General features: G+C 39.8%; 1 non-coding gene across 1 annotated transcript; it reads right to left on the bottom strand.

The window, feature by feature from the left end:
• Nucleotides 1-12,485: 12,485 nt before the first annotated feature.
• On the bottom strand, nt 12,486-12,558 carry TRNAK-CUU (transfer RNA lysine (anticodon CUU)). The gene has a single exon. It is a non-coding gene; the product is annotated as a tRNA-Lys (tRNA).
• Between the last annotated feature and the right edge of the window lie 9,942 nt (nt 12,559-22,500).

Genomic DNA, 22,500 nt, shown 5'->3' with positions numbered 1-22,500 from the left:
TCCCACAGGTTTTGGGTTGTTGTGTTTTCATTTTCATTCGTTTCTATGCATTGATTTCTTTTTTGATTTCTTCTGTGATTTGTTGGTTATTCAGCAGCGTGTTGTTCAGCCTCCATATGTTGAAATTTTTAATAGTTTTTCTCCTGTATTGAGATCTAATCTTACTGCATTGTGGTCAGAAAAGATGCTTGGAATGATTTCAATTTTTTTGAATTTACCAAGGCTAGATTTATGGCTCAGGATGTGATCTATCCTGGAGAAGGTTCCGTGTGCGCTTGAGAAAAAGGTGAAATTCATTGTTTGGGGATGAAATGTTCTATAGATACCAATTAGATCTAACTGGTCTATTGTATTGTTTAAAGTTTGTGTTTAAAGAGACACTGATGTATAGAACAGTCTTTTGGACTCTGTGGGAGAGGGAGAGGGTGGGATAACTTGGGAGAATGGCACTGAAACATGTATAATATCATATATGAAATGAGTCACCTCATTTCATATATTGTGCATATATGAAATGCACTATACTGGATGCTTGGGGCTGGTGCACTGGGATGACTCAGAGGGATGGTATGGCGAGGGAGGAGGGAGGAGGGTTCAGGATGGGGAACACATGTATACCTGTGGTGGATTCATGTTGATATATGGCAAAACCAATACAATATTGTAAAGTTAAAAAATAAAATTAAATTAAATAAAAAATAAAAATAAAAATGAAAACAACAATATGAAAAAGAAATTCACATATATTTATAGTTGTAATTATTCATGCATTGATAATAAAGAAGCAGCAATATGACTGCTCCAGGGTAACCTAGTATTATCAATACAATTGATACAATTATTTCATGGCAACCTACTACAAACAGTAATGAAAGAATCATACAACTTTTATGACATACAATATTATAATCATATTAATAATACACCTTTAGAAACATTGTTATATTGTTTCTAGAAAGCACTTCAGATCAGATCAGATCAGTCGCTCAGTCGTGTCCGACTCTTTGTGACCCCATGAATCGCAGCATGCCAGGCCTCCCTGTTCATCACCAACACCCGGAGTTCACTCAGACTCACGTCCATTGAGTCAGTGATGCCATCCAGCCATCTCATCCTCTGTCGTCCCCTTCTCCTCCTGCCCCCAATCCCTCCCAGCATCAGAGTCTTTTCCAATGAGTCAACTCTTTGCATGAGGTGGCCAAAGTACTGGAGTTTCAGCTTTAGCATCATTCCTTCCAAAGAAATCCCAGGGCCGCTCTCCTTCAGAATGGACTGGTTGGATCTCCTTGCAGTCCAAGGGACTCTCAAGAGTCTTCTCCAACACCACAGTTCAAAAGCATCAATTCTTTGGCGCTCAGCCTTCTTCACAGTCCAACTCTCACATCCATACCTACCTATGCAGGTACAATTTCTCCAATTACATGAAAGACATACTATACAGTAATGTAATTCTTTGAAAGCCAAATTATAAAGCTTAAGAAAATTTACAAATTATTGATTTTAAATAACCCTTTTATAGTGCTATTTATTTAATGCAGCATATACAATATTAGTTCCCTGACCAGGGACTGAACCTGAGCCCCCTGCATTGGAAGCATGGAGTCTTAACCACTGGACTGCCGGGGAAGTCCTCAAATTATTAATTTCATGTGAAGTATGACTCATTTCTATTTAGGAACAGAATATTCACTTCAGTACAGTTCTTCCACATGAGGTTCTACACTATGGATACTTGGGTGATGATGATGCAAGACCCAAAGGTCTCATTACAGTGCTTGCCATACAGTCATCAGGTTTTCATAGGAAGATACACAAACACACACACACACACACAACAGATGAGTTTCTTGGCTGCATGGCATGATGATGATTTACTCTTTATTAAGTGGAAGTGAGCACCTCAAAGTCTTCATCCTCATCACCTTCACATTGCATAGGCCAAAGGAGGAGGAGGAGGAGGAGGAGGAGGAACTGGTCTTGCTGTCTCAGAGGAGACAGAGGCAGAAGGGGTGGACGAGGTGGCTGGAGAGGCAGGCAGACTCAGCGTAACTTCACAGAAACACACTGTGCTTTCTGTCATATGTTTGTGTTATGGTTCTATACAGTACCAATCCTTCTTCTATCATTTGCTTTAATTTCAGTGCCCATATCACAGAAGGGTCCATGTTGGAAAAGAAGTCAAAAGCAGTCTTGAATAAGCGGAACCCTTTTGCTTGATTTCCTAAAGTCAGTTTCTTTGCTGGCATTGCTTCTTCTATATCTTCTTCCTCACTATCTGGCACTACTTTGGAAGCATTCATTTACATCATCTTCTGTTAATTCCTCAAGTGTGGCATCTATTAGTTCCTGAATTTCTCTAAAATCCCTATCTTGAAACCCCTCACTCTCCATCTTTTTTGCCATATCCACAATCTCTTTCACTATTTCCTTGACTATCATAAAGCCTGTGAAGGCACACACAACATCTGGACACAGTTTCCTGCAGCAGGACTTTATTGTTCCTGGCTTGATGGCTTTCACCGCTTTTTCTATGGCAATGGCATCTTCCATGGTATAATACTTTTAGACTTTCATGATGTTCTGTCCATCATCAATGATCCTTTCTGTATTCTGTATAAAGAGTCTTAAAAGTCTTCATAATGCCCTGATCTAGCTGCTGCTGCTGCTAAGTAGCTTCAGTCGGGTCCGACTCTGTGTGACCCCATAGACGACAGCCTACCAAGCTCCTCTGACCCTGGGATTCTCCAGGCAAGAATACTAGAGTGGGTTGCCATTTCCTTCTCCAATGCATGCATGCATGCTAAGTCACTTTAGTCATGTCCGACTCTGTGTGACCCTATGGACAGCAGCCCACCAGGCTCCTCCATCCACAGGATTCTCTAGGCAAGAATACTGGAGTGGGCTGCCATTTCCTTCTCTGCCCTGATCTAGAGACTAACTTAAAAACTTTCTTTTGGGTAAGAAAACCATTTTGACTCCTTTGGTGTTGAACTCCTGGGGTTCTGAGTAGCCAGGGGCATTGTTAAACATCAAAAGAACTTTAAAAGGAAGTCCCTTACTGGTGAGGTACTTCTAACTTCAGAGACAAAGCATCAAGGTGGAAACAATCCACCTTGTACAAACAAAAGACTGGCAGTTGCTGTTATACTTTTCACTTCAAATCTCAAGGGTTAGCAGCTTTATAGATAAGGGCAGTCTTGGTCATACACCAACTGAATTTACACAAAACAGTAAGTTAATCTGTTTCAGCCTTAAACCCTGGTGCTTGCTTCTCTCCCTTTTAACGAATGTCCTTTGTGGCATTTTTTTTTTTCAGAATAGGGAAATTTCATTTGCATTAAAAACATGTTTAGGGCAGATATCCTTTCTTTTCAAAGATTTTCTTAACAGCCATCTGTGAACTCCTCTGCTGTCTCTTGGCTGGCAGATGTTTCTTCTTCTGTTATCTTGACATTTTTTAAAGCCAAACCTCTGTCTAAAATGATCAAACCATCCTTTGCTGGCACTAAATTCTCTAGCTTCACACCCTTCACCTTCCTTTTGCTATAAGTTGTCATACAGTGACTTCACTTTTTCTTGAATAATGTTAGAGTCTATAGGGATGCCTTTCTTATAGCAACCCTACACCCACATAAAAGCTGCATTTTCAATATGAGATTAAAAAAGTCACCCACAAAAAGAGCAAGGTTTTTATGCCTGCTGGCATGGCTGCAGGGACAGCCTCACAAATTTCCTTTTATAATGATGCTGGATTTCTCTTGAAATTGTGGGCAACAACAACCACAGACCTGAATCTTTGGTGCCTATCAACCATTCTACTTTTCTTGTAATGCCATCACTTTTCTGTTTCCTGGGAGCACTTGCAACATTACTAGTGGCACTCTGTATGGGTTCAGTGGATTTATGCAAGGTTTGCCATATTGCACTCAACACAATGAAAACTACAGGAGAACCACGAGAGGTCAGTTTTTGCTGTGATGCTCAAGTTACTGGAAAGATGAACTGCTCACATGGACAGACGCTTAGTGTCACATGGCACTTTAAGTGAACATTCAGAGCACTTGCAGTCACCCAACAGCAACAGACGGCTGTGAAACTATTTCAGTAGTACAAGGCGTACTAGAGTCAGCCTTATGCAGTTACAATATAATACACATCTTCACATTTGTATACATTTCTCTGGACTGTGAATAGCTATACACATATGATCCATTTTTGATACATTTTAACTTTTTATGATGGATTTGTGCAGATTTTATGTAAGCAAATGATAAAATAGATGGGTATCTACTATATCTACATACATGTATTCAGATCACACCTTTTTCTTAATTTTTAAATTTTTTTATACTCCTAGGCTATGTGGTTTGTCAGTGAGATTTTTCAAATTTCACAAACCTTCAAATGTTTTGTTCCAATGTATTTATTGAAAACAAATTTATGTATATGTGGACCTTGCTATTTCAGGATAAACTAGTTAGATTTTTATCTACCACATCATTTTTACCATCTACATGTCTCATGTCTATTTTGTTCCCCTCTTTCATTTTCTGACTTTCTTTGACATTAAGCAAATATTTTCTAGTGAAGTATTAAATACTAAAATTTTTGGCACTTTTTAAATTTAGTTTTTTAGTGGTTACTATACTGCTTATAATATATATCATAACTAATCAGAAACATAATTGGAAACATAACTAATAAGAACACAACTAATCAAAATGTAACTAATCAGAACATAACTAATGTTCAAGCTGGATTTAGAAAAGGCAGAGGAACCAGAGATCAAACAGCCAACATCCATTAGATCATAGAAAAAGCAAAAGAGTTTCAGAAAAACATCTACTTCTGCTTTATAGACAATGCTGAAGCCTTTGACTGTGTGGATCACAACAAACTGTGGAAAATTCTTCGAGAGATGGGAATACCAGACCACCTTACCTGCCTCCTGAGAAATCTGTATGCAGGTCAAGAAGCAACAGTTAGAACCAGACATGGAACAACAGACTGGTTCCAAATAGGGAAAGGAGTACATCAAGGAGTACGTCACCCTGTTTTATTTAATGCCTATGCAGAGTACATCATGTGAATCAAGACTGGAATCATCATGGAATCAAGATTGCTGGGAGAAATATCAGTAACTTCAGATATGTGGATGACACCACCCTTATGGCAGAAAGCAAAGAGAAGCTGAAGAGCCTCTTGATGAAAGTGAAAGAGGAGAGTGAAAAAGTTGGCATGCTGCGATTCATCGCAAGGTCGGACACGACTGAGCGACTGAACTCAAACTCACGTCCATTGAGTCAGTGATGCCATCCAGCCATCTCATCCTCTGTTGTCCCCTTCTCCTCCTGCCCCCAATCCCTCCCAGCATCAGAGTTTTTCCAATGAGTCAACTCTTCTCATGAGGTGGCCAAAGTACTGGACTTTCAGCCTTAGTATCATTCCTTCCAAAGAACACCCAGGGCTGATCTCCTTTAGAATGGACTGGTTGGATCTCCTTGCAGTCCAAGGGACTCTCAAGAGTCGTCTCCAACACCACAGTTCAAAAGCATCAATTCTTTGGCGCTCAGCTTTCTTCACAGTAACTTTCACATCCATACATGACCACAGGAAAAACAATAGCCTTGACTAGATGGATCTTAGTTGGCAAATGTCTCTGCTCTTCAATGTGCTATCTAGTTTGGTCATAACTTTCCTTCCAAGGAGTATCTATTTCCCATGAAGTGATGGGACCAGATGCCAGGATTTTCATGGAAACAGATGTGGGAACAATGGAAATAGTGACAGAATTTATTTTTTTGGGTTCCAAAATCACTGCAGATGGTGACTGCAGCCATGAAATTAAAAGACACTTGCTCCTTGGAAGAAAAGCTATGACCAACCTAGACAGCATTATTAAAAAGCAGAGACATTACTTTGCCAACTAAGGTCCATCTAGTCAAAGCTATGGTTTTTCCAGTAGTCATGTATGGATGTGACAGTTGGACTATAAAGAAAGCTGAGAGCTGAAGACTTGATGCTTTTGAACTGTGGTGTTGGAGAAGACTCTTGAGAGTCCCTTGGACTGTAAGGACATCAAACCAGTCCATCCTAAAAGAAATTAGTCCTGAATATTCATTGGAAGGACTGATGCTGAAGCTGAAGCTCCAATACTTTGGGTACCTGATGCGAAGAACTGACTCATTTGAAAAGACCCTGATGCTGAGAAAGACTGAAGGCAGAGGATAAGGGGATGACAGAGGATGAGATGGTTGGATGGCATCACTGACTCAGTGGACATGAATCTGAGCAAACTTGGGGAGTTGGTTATGGACAGGGAGGACTGGTGTGCTGCAGTCCATGGGGTCACAGACAGTTGGACATGACTGAGTGACTGAACTGAACAGAACTAATCAGAACAACTTCAAGTTTATACTATTTTAACTCCCTGATAGCTCAGTTGATGGAGAAGGCAATGGCACCCCACTCCAGCACTCTTGCCTGGAAAATCCCATGGACAGAGGAGCCTGATGGGCCGCAGTCCATGGGGTTGCTAAGAGTTGGACACGACTGAGCAAGTTCACTTTCACTTTTCACTTTCATGCATTGGAGAAGGAAATGGCAACCCACTCCAGTGTTCTTGCCTGGATAATCCCAGGGATGGGGGAGCCTCGTGGACTGCCGTCTATGGGGTCACACAGAGTCGGACATGACTGAAGCAACTTAGCAGCAGCAGCTCAGTTGATAAAGAATCCACCTGCAATGCAGGAGACGTGGGTTTGATCCCTGGGTTGAGAAGGTCCCCAGGAGAAGGGAAAGGCTACCCACTCCAGTATTCTGGCCTGGAGATCCATGGACTGTATAGTCCATGCAGTCACAAAGAGTTGGACATGATTGAGCCACTTTCACTTTCAAGATACATAAACACTACTCCTGTATAGCTCTATTAATGCTCCCTCTCTTTATGGTATAATTATATATATCTATATATATATCTGTATCTATCTCCCATCTACTAATGTTACAAATCCAACAATTCACTTTTATAATTATTACTTTATATAGTTTTCTTTTAAAGCAGCCGAGAGAAGAAAAGCGATCAAGTACATGTTTATAGGTTTTGACATATTAACCTTTTTTAAACATTTCTGATGGATTCAAGTCACTATTTGGAGTCACTTTCTTACCCTTGCACAACTTTGTTCTTACCCACATCTTTCCTTCATTAACTGCAACTTTCTTTAGTTCTTTAAACTTATTTCTCTTTTTCCCCATAAGTTCCAGTTGCCATTCTGTCTCCTTCTATTTTTTAATGTATTTTTAATTGGAGGATAATTGCTTTACAATGTGTTGGTTTCTGCTGTACACCATGAATCAGCCGTAAGTATACATATGTTTTCTCCCTCTTGAACCTCCCTCACACTCCCTCCCTATCTCACTCCTTTAGGTCATCCCAGAGCACCTGAACTGAACTCCCTGTGTTATACAGCCGCTTCCCATTAGTGATCTATTTTACCTATGGTAATGTATATGTTTCCATGCTACTTTAAACATACTTATAACAGATTATTTTGAAGTCTTTTTCTCCTAAATCCAACATCTAGTCACTTTCATAGTCAGTTTCTGTTGCATACTTGTTTCTTTCATTCCTTGCAAATAGATCATACTTTGTTTCTTGGTATGTTTCATTATTTTGTTGTTGGAAATTGGATTTTTAGAGAAGAGATTGTAGCAATTTGGGGTACTGTTTCTTGTCCAGGGCTGTTACTGTTACTAGCTTGTTTATTTCTTTAGTTACTAGTTATATTATTTTCAGTTCAGTTCAGTTCAGTCGCTCAGTCCTGTCCGACTCTTTGCGACCCCATGAATCGCAGCACGCCAGGCCTCCTTGTCCACCACCAACTCCCAGAGTTCACCCAGACTTACGTCCATCGGGTTAGTGATGCCATCCAGCCATCTCATCCTCTGTCATGCCCTTCTCCTCCTGCCCCCAATCCCTCCCAGCATCAGAATTTTTCCAATGAGTCAACTCTTCGCATGAGGTGGCCAAAGTACTGGCATTTCAGCTTCAGCATCATTCCTTCCAAAGAAATCCCAGGCTGATCTCCTTCAGAATGGACTGGTTGGATCTCCTTGCAGTCCAAGGGACTCTCAAGAGTATTCTCCAACACCACAGTTCAAAAGCATCAATTCTTTGGTGCTCAGCCTTCTTCACAGTCCAACTCTCACATCCATACATGACCACAGGAAAAACCATAGCCTTGACTAGACGGACCTTTGTTGGCAAAGTAATGTCTCTGCTTTTGAATATGCTATCTAGGTTGGTCATAACTTTCCTTCCAAGGAGTAAGCGTCTTTTAATTTCATGGCTGCAATCTATTCTACTGACATGTATTTCTCTCTTTCAATATTTAGCTTCTGATATAGCCCCAAAGGCAATGGCACCCCACTCCAGTACTCTTGCCTGGAAAATCCCATGGAAGGAGGAGCCTGGTGGGCTGCAGTCCATGGGGTTGCTAAGAGTCGGACATGACTGAGCGACTTCACTTTTCACTTTAATGCATTGGAGAAGGTAATGGCAACCCACTCCAGTGTTCTTGCCTGGAGAATCCCAGGGACAGGGGAGCCTGGTGGGCCGCTGTCTATGGGGTCCCACAGAGTCAGACACGACTCAAGGTACTTAGCAGCAGCATGGTCCCCAGGGAGACTCAGCTTTGAATATGCACCAGAAGAGCCTCCAGAAGAGGCCAACACCTGAAGAAGAGCCTCCAGAAGAAGCCAACACCTGAAGAAGAGACTCCAGAAGAGGCCAACACCTGAAGAGCCAACACTTGCTTTCAGACTGGTGAGACCCTAAGCTACAAATTCAGCCAAGCTCGCTCAGATTTCTTTATCTACAGAACTGTGAGCCGGTAAATGAGTTTTGTTTAAGCCACTACATCTGTGGTAATCTGTTCTGCATTAATAGAAAACTAATACAATAGTTAACCAGTGTCCAGTGTTATTCAACTCTAATCTATTCCCCCAGAGAATCTTGTCTAAAAGGGAAATTAGATTGTCATTCATCTTTGCTTCCCAGTAACTTCAGAAGAAAATTTAAACTTAGCATCGTGTCCAAAGCTTTACCTAAATATATCACCTGTGCCGATCAAAAGGTGAATTTGTACCCTTGTAATATGCTGGGTTTCTCATTCACCTGTGAAATTCAGGTGATTTCACAAAGCATCTTGGTAACTTCATGGGCCATTTAAAATGAAATCTGAACTCTTTACTCTTGTCATTTTTTACCTACACAATCTGTCCCTCCTCTCGTTAGGTCACTGGGTTTATCTAGTCTCGCTGTCTTAATGCTCACTACACTCCAGGCACACGTGTTCTCATCATTCAGCCTTTGAACTTCCTCTTCTCTCTGCCTTAAACGTTCTTTTCCAGATCACTGCTTGGCTGGAGAATTCTTACCATTCAGAGCTTAGCTTAAATGTTGTCTCTTCAGAAACGCCCTTCCTGACCACTTATGCTAAAAGGGCCCACAAGTCACTTTCACAGTATCCCCACTTTATTTTAATCGCACATACACCTATATCAATTCAGCAGAAAGATAAAACAATTATAAACATGTAGTCACCTAATATTTGTTATTGTGTGCATCAAAATGGATGAAGTAAAAGTCTGAGAAAAACTAAGGGAAGAAATTGACCATCCACCATTCTAACAGGAGTAAGGTAGTATCTCGTTGTGATATATTTTCTTGGTTATTTATTTTTACCCCTCCCCACATACACTAAAATACCAGTTCTATAAAACAGATAATTAGATCTTGTTAAACTACATCTTCATTCTTTTAGGAAGAGACACACAATTAGCCCTCAATGTTTGAATGAAATAATAACTGTCCTCAGTGTGCGTGCAAGGTCATTAAGTACGATTGCACAGTGCACAACCTGCCCAACCACCCATGGGAGGCAGCCACTGAAGGATAAAGCACAAAAAACCCTTTATGCTATAATTTAATCTTCATAAAAGAGTTATAGAGTTATAAGGGGTAACTGAGACATTTTTATTTAAACCAGTTTCCCCCCAGTACTCAAGATAACATGATTTATTACCTTGACAAAAGTCTTGATCACTCTAATATCAGAACTGTGGCCGTGTATTACATCCACAGAAAGGCAGGTCAGGGGATAGTGGTTGATTTATTCAGCAGGAGAATAAAATTATACTAATTATTATTTTATAATAAATTAGCAGTGATAAAATTCTATAATGGAGCTGTTCAGCACTTTTGGCCTGGAAACCAGCAGGCTTAAATTCATTGGGCAATTTATAAAATAGACCTATTAAGGAGTATACTTTTCTAAAAGCTCAGAGGCTAATATTGGCATAGTAGTCTTTATTAAAACCAGTATGGATCACTCAAATCATACAACATGAACTCTAAATCAAATGAAATTCAATAGTCATAGGGTACCACTTGCCAAGAAAACCCTATTAAAAAGGGAAGATATTTAGTGAATCAGAAGTTTGAGACTCATTGGCATAAGCGTGCAAGATTTTTCTGTGAGAAATATTTTGGAGATCTATGTCAACAAAAATGTAACTAACCTTCATCACCATTGACTAACTAGCATTTTCCAGAGGAAGGCATCTCTGGGTCTAGTATTCAACAATCATTGCTGCCTGCATAGTTTTGTATAAATTAAGTTCCACAAGTCTTCCATTTTTTACTACCAGAGACAAAATACACATAACAACAGCAATGTGCCTTTCCATCACATATGCCAGTTAGAGGCTCAAATGCAAAAACTATGATATCATTTCATAAACTACAAGGCAATAATAAAAACAAGCTATGCATTTTAGGAATAATGACACTAGATTTGCTAGGCATTGAATCCTCCAACACATAGCAACATGCCAACTCACTTATATTTTGTTTTCACAGCACCAGTTGCTATCACCATTGAATGAAAACTTAATAGAGTAAGAGATACAGCAACAACATACTGAACCCGCTGTCTCCTTTTACACCCCAGGGATACCCAAGCCCTAGGATCAAAGGCCAGGGTGAATTTCTGTGGCTAGGTTAACACATCAGAGGTCAGGGTTGTAAACTTCTTGCCCCCGTGTTCAAATCTCAAGAGTCTGTGTGACTTTAAGACTTCCTCCCTGTCCCTGAAAGGGTCTCTGGTCATAAGGTTATATGTGTCCTGTGGCCTCGTGCTTTTTTTTCTCTCCATTCCCTTCACGTGGCATTTCTGTCACTGCATCTAAGTCCCTTGAGGCCTCAGCGTCAGCAGTCACAGCTGGCAGGAGTGACGTCTGGAAAGCCTTTTGGGGTGAAAGGTGCTCTATCCCCCTACAATGCTATCATTATCAGTCATCTCAGCAAAATCAGAGCTGAGCTTCCTTCCAGTGTGACAGCAGCTGCAAGCTGCTGATATCCTCTTGATATGGATTCCTTGATTGTTAACCCAGAATAAAATGTATATTGCTTTGATAAAAAATGCATGCAGAAAAGCTTCTTATTGAAGGATTAAAAGTAAAATCGGTTTTTGTTCTAATTTCCTTCTGTTCTCTTTGGACAGCGGGAGTACAGACTTATTTTTTTTTACTATCCTTCTGCTCAAGGCGATGGTATTTTTATATTAAACAAAGGAAGGGATTTACTGCAAATATCCAGGCTGAGGCGAAGGAACCAGGGCTACCAGTCAGCGACATGAAAACTGGACTTTGTTACATGAGATGCAATGCTAGATATCTTCTTCCTTAATTGACTCAGTGACTGTACAAAAGTTCATTTACTGCAATCAATATTCCTTTACATTGTGCCTCAATCAAAAACTACTTTCTGTGGTCAATAGCAATTAGACAGATGTTAAGAAATGGCAATGTGAATGGTGATGAAACTCAAGATTTATACCTGCCATTCTTCTCAAAAAAAAAAAAAAAAAGCCAGGGAAACAGCTAATGGCATTATATTGAATTTGCCACCTTGCAGGGAAGACCTATAACAGGCTTTGGGAAAAAAGTCAGAAAGATCACAGGCCAGGAAAGTGAGATGAAAAATCTTGCTAAAGCTTTATTTCTGATGTCTTTCTAAGTTAACCAAGATCTAATAAACAACAGGAAAAAATATCAAAGCAGAAAAAACACAAAGGACACAAGAGGGATACAAAGTGTTACATTATAGGAATTTTCAAAGAAGTAGAATAATTTCACAGGAGAAGAGCTTTACAGACAGTTGTCTCTGGTGTTAGCAGTAAAGAGTGATGGTTGGTGAACACTGGAAAGATAATAAAGATGAAAGGAAATCAGAGCAGGAGGCATATTAAACAGAAATGATGAGACATGAGTGAGCACCTGTAAAGAATTGAATGGTTTCCCTGAATCAACTCACTTTTCCCTAACAGAGCTTTTTTTTTTTTTTTTTGATAGAAGTGGACAGCTGGGAACAGAAAGCAAACCCACATAGGACTGGAATCCACAATAAGCAGTGAAAACCCCACCTGACCTTGGACTCTAACCAAGGACCCTGAGATTAAGGGTCTCATGTTCTACCAACTGAGCTAGCCAGACAGCCATTACCTAAAAGAACACAGCAAGGTATTTGCCTCCTGCCAGAATGTCGGGCTTCCCTGGTGGATCAGCGGTAAAGAATCTGCCTGCCATGCAGGAGATACAGGAGATGCATGTTCAGCCCCTGGGTTGGGTAGATCCCCTGGAAGAGGGTATGGCAAGCTACAGAGAAGCCTCGTGGCTACAGTCCATGGAGTTGCAAAGAGTCAAACATGACTTTGCGATTAAACAGTGACAGCGACAGCATGGTATATATGAATGCTGTTAAAACAGTGGATGGGATCACTGACTCAATGGACATGAGTTTGAGTGAGCTCTGGGAGTTGGTGATGGACAGGGAAGCCTGGCATGCTGCAGTCCATGGGGTCGCAAAGAGTCAGACACAACTGAGCAACTGAACTGAAAACAGTAAATCCTAACAGTTCTCATCACACTGTATCTATAAGAGATGATGGATTGTTCACTAAACTTATTGTGATAATTGCTTCATGATGTATGTAAATTAAGCCATTATGCTGTACACCTTAAACTTATACAGTACTGTATATCAATAATATCTCAATAAAACTAGAAGAAAAAAATAAGCAGCTATATTTGATCAAAGCAAAGTTAAAAATGAAATGATGTGATCAACTCTAAGATACTGAAGGGGAGCAGAAAAGGCCACCCCAAAATGTGCCACTTTGTCATATGAATTATTTTGAGCTGAAGGCAATCAAGACCCAGCAGATTCAGGAGGAACTTTTACCTTTTCCTAACTCCCTAAAATAATTCCGATAGGGAACCTGGCTCAGAAAGACAGCTGTTACCAGAGATGTGGGTGTGTGCTCGGATGTTCAGTCATGTCTAACTCTGTGCGGCCCCATGGACTGTAGCCTGCCAGGCTCCTCTGTCCATGGGATTTCCCTGGCAAGAATACTGGAGTGGGTTGTCATTTCCTCCTCCAGGGGATCTTCCCAGCCCAGGGTTGGAACCCACGTCTCTTATGTCTCCTGCATATGGTCAGAGATAACATTCTCATTTGAAAGACTTACCTGTGTGGTGGGGCAAACATCTAATTACCAAACATTTGCCCATCTTATCAACGTGAATTATCTTCCTCCCCTTTGAAGCCCCATCCCGCATCCCATTCCTTAGCTCAGGATGATAGCATATAAACACTAATTGCCTGACTTGCCCTTGAGTCTCAAGAGTTTTATGAGTGTCTCAAACACAAGAAATTAAGCCACTTTTCTCCTATTAATCTGTCTATGTAAACTTAATTATTAAATGACCTAAAGAATCTAGGAGGGTAGAAGGAAATTTTTCTTCCCCTATAAATAAAAAGACACAGCAGTTCACAAAGTAGCAAGATACTGGAACTGGACATCTAGATGACGTCTGTTAGGTAGACTGCTTATAACCCAAGTTACAGTGGGACGCCAAGCCTTGGGCAATACAAGAAGAGACATACTTGGATTCTCTTGGTGGTCCAGTGGTTAAGAGTCTATCTGCCAATGCAGAGGACAAGGGTTTTATCCCTGGTCCGGGAAGATCTCATATGTTGCAGAGCAACTACACCTGCAAGCTGGAACTATTGAGCCCATGTGCCTAGAGCCTGTCTCCGCAACAAGAGAAGCCACCTCAGTGAGAAGCTCCAACACCACAGTGAAGAGTGGCCCCCACTCACCGCAACTAGAGAAAGTACACGCAGCACCAAAGACCCAGCATAGCCAAAAATAAGCAAATAATTTTTTTTGAAGAGAGATATACTTGCACCACAATCATTCTAACTTTCTGAATTTTCTGGAGACTTTGCCATCTGCTAATAGAAATTCCTTTGGGGTAGCAGGGAGAAAGAAAATCTAGAAATAGAAACCTCACTTTTGTGTCCTGGTTTGAAGATGCTATTTAACTGTTTGAGAGATGTCCACAAATACTTATGAGCAGAATCTTTCACCCTGCGCTTAACTTTCTTTGAGCATCTTGTCTTTTAGCTTTTATCCTTGTCATCCTCTTCATTCATTTTTCTTGACACACTCAGAAGAATCTTTTGAAAACAGAGTTAATTGGTAATACCATTCTTCTATCTAAACTCTTTCAATAACTTCCTGTTAGGTTTTGAATACATTCAAAACTTCTAATGGCCTGGAAGAACCTGCAGGATACACCTCACTCAACTGAATGGCTGCACCCCATGCTGTTCTCCCCAGGCTGAGATTCTCGGTACCCCAAATACCTCTTCACTTGAACAACCTAAGATCTCGTTCTCCCTTCCTTTCCCTTTTGTTAAGAACTCTCCCTAGTGCCTGAAGTTACCAGATGATGTATGGATGTTTGTCCTAGAGAGAGAGAGAATTAGCCAGAAGTCTTGATGATCTCCCATTGTATTTCTTTTATTCTATTCAAATCAGCATTGGCATTGATGGGCATTCCATCTTAATTCTTAGTGGTACAGACTCAGCAATCAGCATCAAAGGGGATTATAGGAAGACCTAAGGGATAGGAAAAAAGGGAGGCAGATGGAAAACCAATTATTAGAGGTATAGCTGTAAGTATGGAAAATTATGCAGGATTCAGGATGAGTAAAGAGGCTGTTGTCTACAGGAGAAACGTCAGCAAGGAATGAATATGAAATTAACAAAAGTAAAGTATCAATGGACCCAAAAAGTCAAATGGAATTACTGAATGATACAGTCAGGGAAAGTCTGTCAATGTAAATAGCAGAGTGAGAATGAATATTGAGAAATATCGTTTATATTTTGAATTGATTTGCATAACAGGAGAATGAGTAAAAAAATAAGTTTAAATCTTCTAAAAATTATGATTCTTAAAACGCTAACCTGATATAAATTGAGCCTAGAGGCCAAGATGTCATTGCTCCCAAACTAAGCTGTATTAACATTCTTACTGTATCCCAAAGGGGCTAAATAGATATTAGTGTTTTAGATAGATTTGTTTTCCTTCAGTTGCGCTATTTACTTTCTGCAGTGCAGTGCCTTTTATGAATGATCTTCTGTCAAAAAATATGCTCCAGGTACACTGCACACACATCCTGTTGAAAACAGGACAGGGCTTTTATTGTTCTAGCTTCATTCAGGCATCTAGCACAAGTCTGCTGTTATCTTAAACTGTATTGTGCCCCTACCTTCTCACTTAACAATGACACAAAGATCCAATTTATAACCAGCAGAGAGGAGGGGGTGTTTATCTCGTGTGAGGCTACACACAAGTGCAGGAGGCACAAATGGGTTGGCGGCACTTGTCACAGTCCACTGGAAGCTGAAGATGAATCAACAACAAAGAGGACATTTTAAAGTATCATTTTGATTTCAATTTGCTGCTACACCCACAAGTAAAAAAGCAAATAAATAATCATTCTATAACAGGAAAAACCATCCATCCTTTACACCAACCAAAAGGGCTGTAATCATTACAGGAGACTTAAGTGGGATGATATTGTGAATTAAAAGCCAGAAAAAGCAACATTAATACTTTGAATACAAACCTGAGCTCAGAAGATATTTTATTTTACTTTATTTTGAGTTTACTCTGCTACTGAACCATGAACCAAACAAAAGTTTTGGGGGTTTGCTTCTTTGTTCTTAATGTCTTAGAGAAACAAGATAAACAAAATATACATATGCATATATACACACACAATATAGTTTCTATATACAACATATAGTCACATATTCTTGTTTAGTTGCTAAGTCATGTTAGACTCTTCATGACCCATGGACTGTAGCCCGCCAGGCTCCTCTGTCCATGGGATTTCCCAGGCAAGAATACTGGAGTGGGTTGCCATTTCCTTCTCCAGGGGATCTTCCCAATCCAGGGATCGAACCCTCCTCTCCTGCACTGCAGGCAGATTCTTAACTGCGGAGCCACAAGGGAAACCATATATATATAGTTTCTAAAATGATTCACTTAGAACTAAACAAGAATATAAAAACAGTCTCTAAACTAGAAGAACATTTTCTTTCAGTACTTCCAATTATATATTATATAATCAGAGACACAACCCTAATCATATGCAGAATGTTGGGTGTGTGTCAGTGTGTATACATACTACATGAGTATCAGCTATTTGAAGATTAACTTGGGGGGAGTATAAACTGGTATCCATATTTTTCTGTCTTACAACATAAAAACAAACAGCATGACATGGAAATGTTTTTTCTTTTAAATTAATGTATTTTTTTAAATTGAAGGATAATTGCTTTACAGAACCTTGCTGTTTTCTGTCAAAGCTCAACATGAGTCAGCCATAGGTATACATATATCCTTTCCCTTTTGAACCTCCCTACCATCTTCCTCCCCATCCCACCCCTCTAGGTTGATACAGAGCCCCTGTTTGAGTTTCCTGAGCCATACAGCAAATTCCCGTTGGCTATCTATTTTACATATGGTAATATAAGTTTCCATGTTACTCTTTCCATACATCTCACCTTCTCCTCCCCTCCCACCATGTCCATAAGTTTATTCTCTATGTCTGTTTCTCCATTGCTGCCCTGTAAATAAATTCTTCAGTACCATCTTTCTATATGCATTAAGATACAATATTTATCTTTCTCTTTCTGACTTACTTCAGTCTGTATAATAGGTTCTAGGTTCATCCACCTCATTAGAACTGACTCAAGTGGGTTCTTTTTTATGGCTGAGTTATATTCCATTATGTATATGTACCACAACTTCTTTATCCATTCATCTGTTGATGGACATCTAGGTTGTTTCCATGTTCTAGCTATTGTAAATAGTGCTGCAATGAACAATGGGATACATGTGTCTTTTCCATTTTGGTTTTCTCAAGTTATATGCCTTGGAGTGGGATTGTTGGGTCATATGGTGGTTTTATTCCTAGTTTTTAAAGGAATCTCCATACTATCTTCCATAGTGGCTGTATCAACTTATATTCCCATCAACAGTGCAAGAGACACCCTTTTCTCCACACCCTTTCCAGCATTAATTGTTTGTAGACTTTTTGATGATGGTCATTCTGACTTGTGTGAGGTGATATCTCATTGTAGTTTTGATTTGCATTTCTCTAATAATGAGCGATGTTGAGCATGTTTTCAAGTGTTTTTTAGCCATCTGCATGTCTTCTTTGGAGAAATGTCTGTTTAGGTCTTTTTCCCATTTTTTGATTGGGTTTTTTTTCTGGTATTGAGTTGTATGAGCTGCTTGTATATTTTGGAAATTAATCCTTTGTCAGTTGTTTCACTTGTGGCCCAAGATGTGTCTATCTCAGAGAATGTTCCATGTGCACTTGAGAAGAAGGTGCATTCATCTGCATTTGGAATGTCCTCAGGATATCAATGAGATTCATCTCATCTAATGTTAAGAATTGTGTTTCCTTATTAATTTTCTGTTTTGATGATCTGTCCATTGGTGTGAGTAGGGTGTTAAAGTCTCCTACTATTGTGTTACTGTCAATTTCTCCTTTTATGTCTGTTCGTGTATGTCTTATGTATTGAGGTGCTCCTATGTTGGGTGAATAGATATTTACAACTGTTATGTCTTCCTCTTGGATTGATTCCTTGATTATTAGGTAGTGTTCTTCCTTATCTCTTGCAATCTTCTTTATTTTAAGGTCTGTTTTGTCTGACATGAAGATTGCTACTCCAGCTTTCTTTGTTTCCCAATTGCATGGAATATATTTTTCCATTCTCTCACATTTAGTCTATATGTGTCTCTAGGTCTGCAGTGGGTTTCTTGTAGACAGCATATATATGGGTCTTATTTTTGTATCCATTCAGCCAGTCTGTGTCTTCTGGTTGAAGCATTTAATCCATTTACACTTAATTATTGATATATAAGTTTCTATTGCAATTTTCTTAATTGGGGTTGATTTTGTAGATCTTTTTTCTTCTCTTGTATTTCTTGACTACATAAGTTCCTTTAACATTTGTTGTAAAGCTGATTTGGTGGTACTGAATTCTCTTAACTTCTGCTTGTCTGAAAAGCTTTTTATTTCTCCATCAATTTTGAATGAGATCCTTGCTGGGTAAAGTAATCTTTGTTGTAGATTTTCCCCTTTCAGTACTTTAAATATATCTTGCCATTCCTGTCTGGCCTGCAGAGTTTCTGCAGAAAGATCAACTGTTAAACATATGGGGTTTCCCTTGTATGTTACTTGCTGCTTTTAATATTCTTTCTTTGTGTTTAGTCTTTGTTAGTTTGATTAGTATGTGTCTTGGCATTTTTCTCCTTGGGTTTATCCTGTATGGGACTCTTTGCACCTCTTGGATTTGACTATTTCCTTGTTCATGTTGGAGGAATTTTCAACTATAATCTCTTCAAAAATTTTCTCATACCCTTTCTTTTTCTCTTCTTATTCTGGGACCCCATATAAGTCAAATGTTGGTGTGTTTGATATTGTCCCAGAGGTCTCTGAGACTGTCCTCAGTTCTTTTCATTCTTTTTACTTTATTCTGCTCTTCAGAAGTTATTTGCACCACTTTATCTTCCAGCTCACTGATTCGTTCTTCTGCTTCAGATATTCTGCTACTGATTTCTTCCAGAGTATTTTTAATTTCAGTAAGTGTGTTGTTCGTCTCTATATGTTTATTCTTTAAATTTTCTAGGTTTTTGTTAATTGATTCTTGGTATTTTCTCCATTTTGTTTTCAAGGTTTTTGATCATCTTTACTATCATCATTCTGAGTTCTTTCTCAGGTAGCTTGCTTATTTCATCTTCATTTATTTGGACTTCTGTGTTTCTAGTTTGTTCCTTAATTTGTGTAGTATTTCTCTGCCTTTTCATTATTTTTTTAAACTTATTGTGTTTAAGGTCTCCTTTTCCCTGGCTTTAAGGTTGATTTCTTTCTTCCTTTTGGTTTCTGCCCTCGTAAGGTATGCTTACTCCTTGGAAGGAAAGTTATGACCAACTTAGATAGCATATTCAAAAGCAGAGATATTACTTTGCCAACAAAGGTTTGTCTAGTCAAGGCTATGGTTTTTCCTGTGGTCATGTATGGATGTGAGAGTTGGACTGTGAAGAAGGCTGAGCGCTGAAGAATTGATGCCTTTGAACTATGGTGTTGAAGAAGACTCTTGAGAGTCCCTTGGACTGCAAGGAGATCCAACCAGTCCATTCTGAAGGAGATCAGCCCTGGGATTTCTTTGGAAGGAATGATGCTGAGGCTGAAACTCTAGTACTTAGGCCACCTCATGTGAAGAGTTGACTCATTGTAAAAGACTCTGATGCTGGGAGGGATTGGGGGCAGGAGGAAAAGGGGACGACAGAGGATGAGATGGCTGGATGGCATCACTGACTCGATGGATGTGAGTCTGGGTGAACTCCGGGAGTTGGTGATGGACAGGGAGGCCTGGCGTGCTGCGATTCATGGGGTTGCAAAGAGTTGGACACGACTGAACGACTGAACTGAACTGAACTGAAGGTTGGTCTGGTGGTTTGTTTAAGTTTCCTATAGAGTGAGATTTGTGCTGAGTTTTTGTTTGTTTGTTCTCTGATGGGCAAGGTTGAGTGAGGTCATACTCCTGTCTGTTGATGACTGGGTTTGTATTTTTGTTTTGTTTGTTGTTTAGATGAGGCATACTGCACAGGATGCTGCTCATGGTTGGGTGAAGCTGGCTCTTGTATTCAAGTGGTGTCCTTTGTGTTAGTTCTCACTATTTGATACTACCTATGGTTCGTTCTCTCATAGTCTAGGGTCTTGGAGTCAGTGCTCCCACTCCAAAGGCTCGGGGCTTGATCTCTGGTCAGGAACAAAGATTTCACAAGTGGTTTGTTATGGCATTAAGTGAGATTAAAGCAAATACCCAAAAAAGAGAAACCAAAGATGAATCCCAGACAAATGGCAGTTACAAAATCAGGCAAATAATAGTTAAAATAATGGAATACATACATATACACCCATAAGCAAAGTCAAAACAGTCCAACAAAAATAAAGGATAGTCGATTTACCTGGTGAACAAAGTAAATCAAAAATTATACTTCCCAGTTGAGAACAAAACTAACTAAAACACAAACTAGGAAACAAAACTAAAGCAAGGTGTCAAGTGTGGAATAAAGTAGGTTTCAGTTTTTTAAACCAGCTTGTTTTTATTTGCCTTTCACTTGTAGCATCTCATCTCCATATTTGGCACATGAAAGAGACATCAATAGCTCAAAAGAGGCAGATTTTTCTGATTTCCATTTAAAGAGCTGAGAGAACCCTCACGCAAGGCCAAGTCGGCCTTAATCAAGTTTTAAGAGTTAAAAAAATATTCCATCCATCCCAGAACAAGTAGGTTAATTTCACAAGGGAAAATTTTTTCAGTAATCCTTCGTGTCGGTCGGTTTGTGCTGCATGAGTCAAGAAAACTCTTAAATGGAAGAAAAAATAAGATTAAAAAAAAGAATCGGCGAGTAGAACTTTCTGTTTTCAATTGCTACCTCTGAATTGAAAAGCACAGCCTCTGTGAGGTGGCAAAGCGGCAAACACCTTAGTAAATGAAAAAGCCTAGTCCAGCTCGCCACACTTGGCCTTGAACGCCAGGCCTCTGAACACAGCATCTCAAAAAATGAAAGAGAAAAGGTCATTGGAGATTCTTCCCCTCTCTTCCCATGTTTCTTTTTAAATTATTTAACTTAATCTAACCAAGTTAAGTTGATCCAGGAAGAGCTTCATTCGCCATCTCACCGGCATCCTTACCTTCAGCTTGATCCCGTTCCTGCAGTTGACTGCTCCTCGTCCGCGAAGCAGCTGATCAGAACGGCTGGGTTTGGCTACGCGAAAGCCTCCCGGCTTCCGTCACCGCAGAGTGTGGCCCCTCCAGCGCCCCGTAGAGATCCACGAGTTTCTGGAACTGGGGCCCAGTTCAACAGAAGTGGAGGCTCAGCTCGAGTCTGGGGTGGAGGGCTTCAGGGAGCGCAGGAATCGGCAGACAGAGCCGTCACTTTAAAACGGGTAAGTCCGTCAAAAGTGCACTTTGGTTAAGTTAGTGAAAGTGCAGGGCCTGTGGCTCCAGTTTGGCCTCTTAGAACTTGGTCTGCATGTAGCCGTGGAAGGTGCTGTGGATCGACCTTTGAGGTACGTACAGGGAGACGCTAATGGTCTCAAAACAGATTCTGTCGCATTCTGGGGGGAACTCCCACCCATGCCTCCTGAATAGTTTCTTAGTTTCTTAAAGAGCTTGATACGTTATAGGCCCTGAATTCATGCTAGCTTTTTTCCTGTTTTTCCTTTTGATTTTTAATTATTTATTTTTACAGGAGGTCCTTGTTGATTATATTTTAAATATAGCTGTGTGTAATTGTCAATACTGACCTCCCAATCTATCCCTCCCCCTTCCCCCACCCTTCGGCCTGATAACTATAAATTTTGTTCTTTTGTGTGTGAGTCTGTTTCTCTTTTCTAAATAAATTCATTTGTATCGTTTTTTTTTTTTTAGATTCCACATATAAATGATAGTGTATGATATTTGTCTGTCTCTGTTTAATTTAAGTCCGTAGTATGATAGTCTCCAGGTTCCTTCATTGACAGGTGAATGGATAAAGATGTGGTACATACATACAATGGAATATTACCCATTTAAAAGAATGAGATAATGCCATTTGCAGCAACGTGGATGGGCCTGAGGATTATTTTCCCCTTTGGATACTGGTTAAGATAGGGATTTTTAAATATTACTTCTCTGTGGACTAATAGTGTTGAATACCTGCCTTGTAAGAGGAACTTGTTAGTAAAGTATTTCATTGGTTGTTTACAACAAACCAGTTATTTGGGCACTGTAAGTGACCAACCTAGATAGGATATTCAAAAGCAGAGGCAGTACTTTGTCAACAAAGGTCCGCTTAGTCAAGGCTATGGTTTTTCCAGTAGTCATGTATGAATGTGAGAGTTGGACTGTGAAGAAAGCTGAGCGCCAAAGAATTGATGCTTTTGAACTGTGGTGATGGAGAAGACTCTCGAGAGTCCCTTGGACTGCAAGGAGATCCAACCAGTCCATTCTGAAG

Source organism: Bos mutus, chromosome 27, assembly GCF_027580195.1.
Source record: "Bos mutus isolate GX-2022 chromosome 27, NWIPB_WYAK_1.1, whole genome shotgun sequence".
NCBI lineage: Eukaryota > Metazoa > Chordata > Mammalia > Artiodactyla > Bovidae > Bos > Bos mutus.
This window is presented reverse-complemented; position numbering and strand designations above follow the sequence as displayed.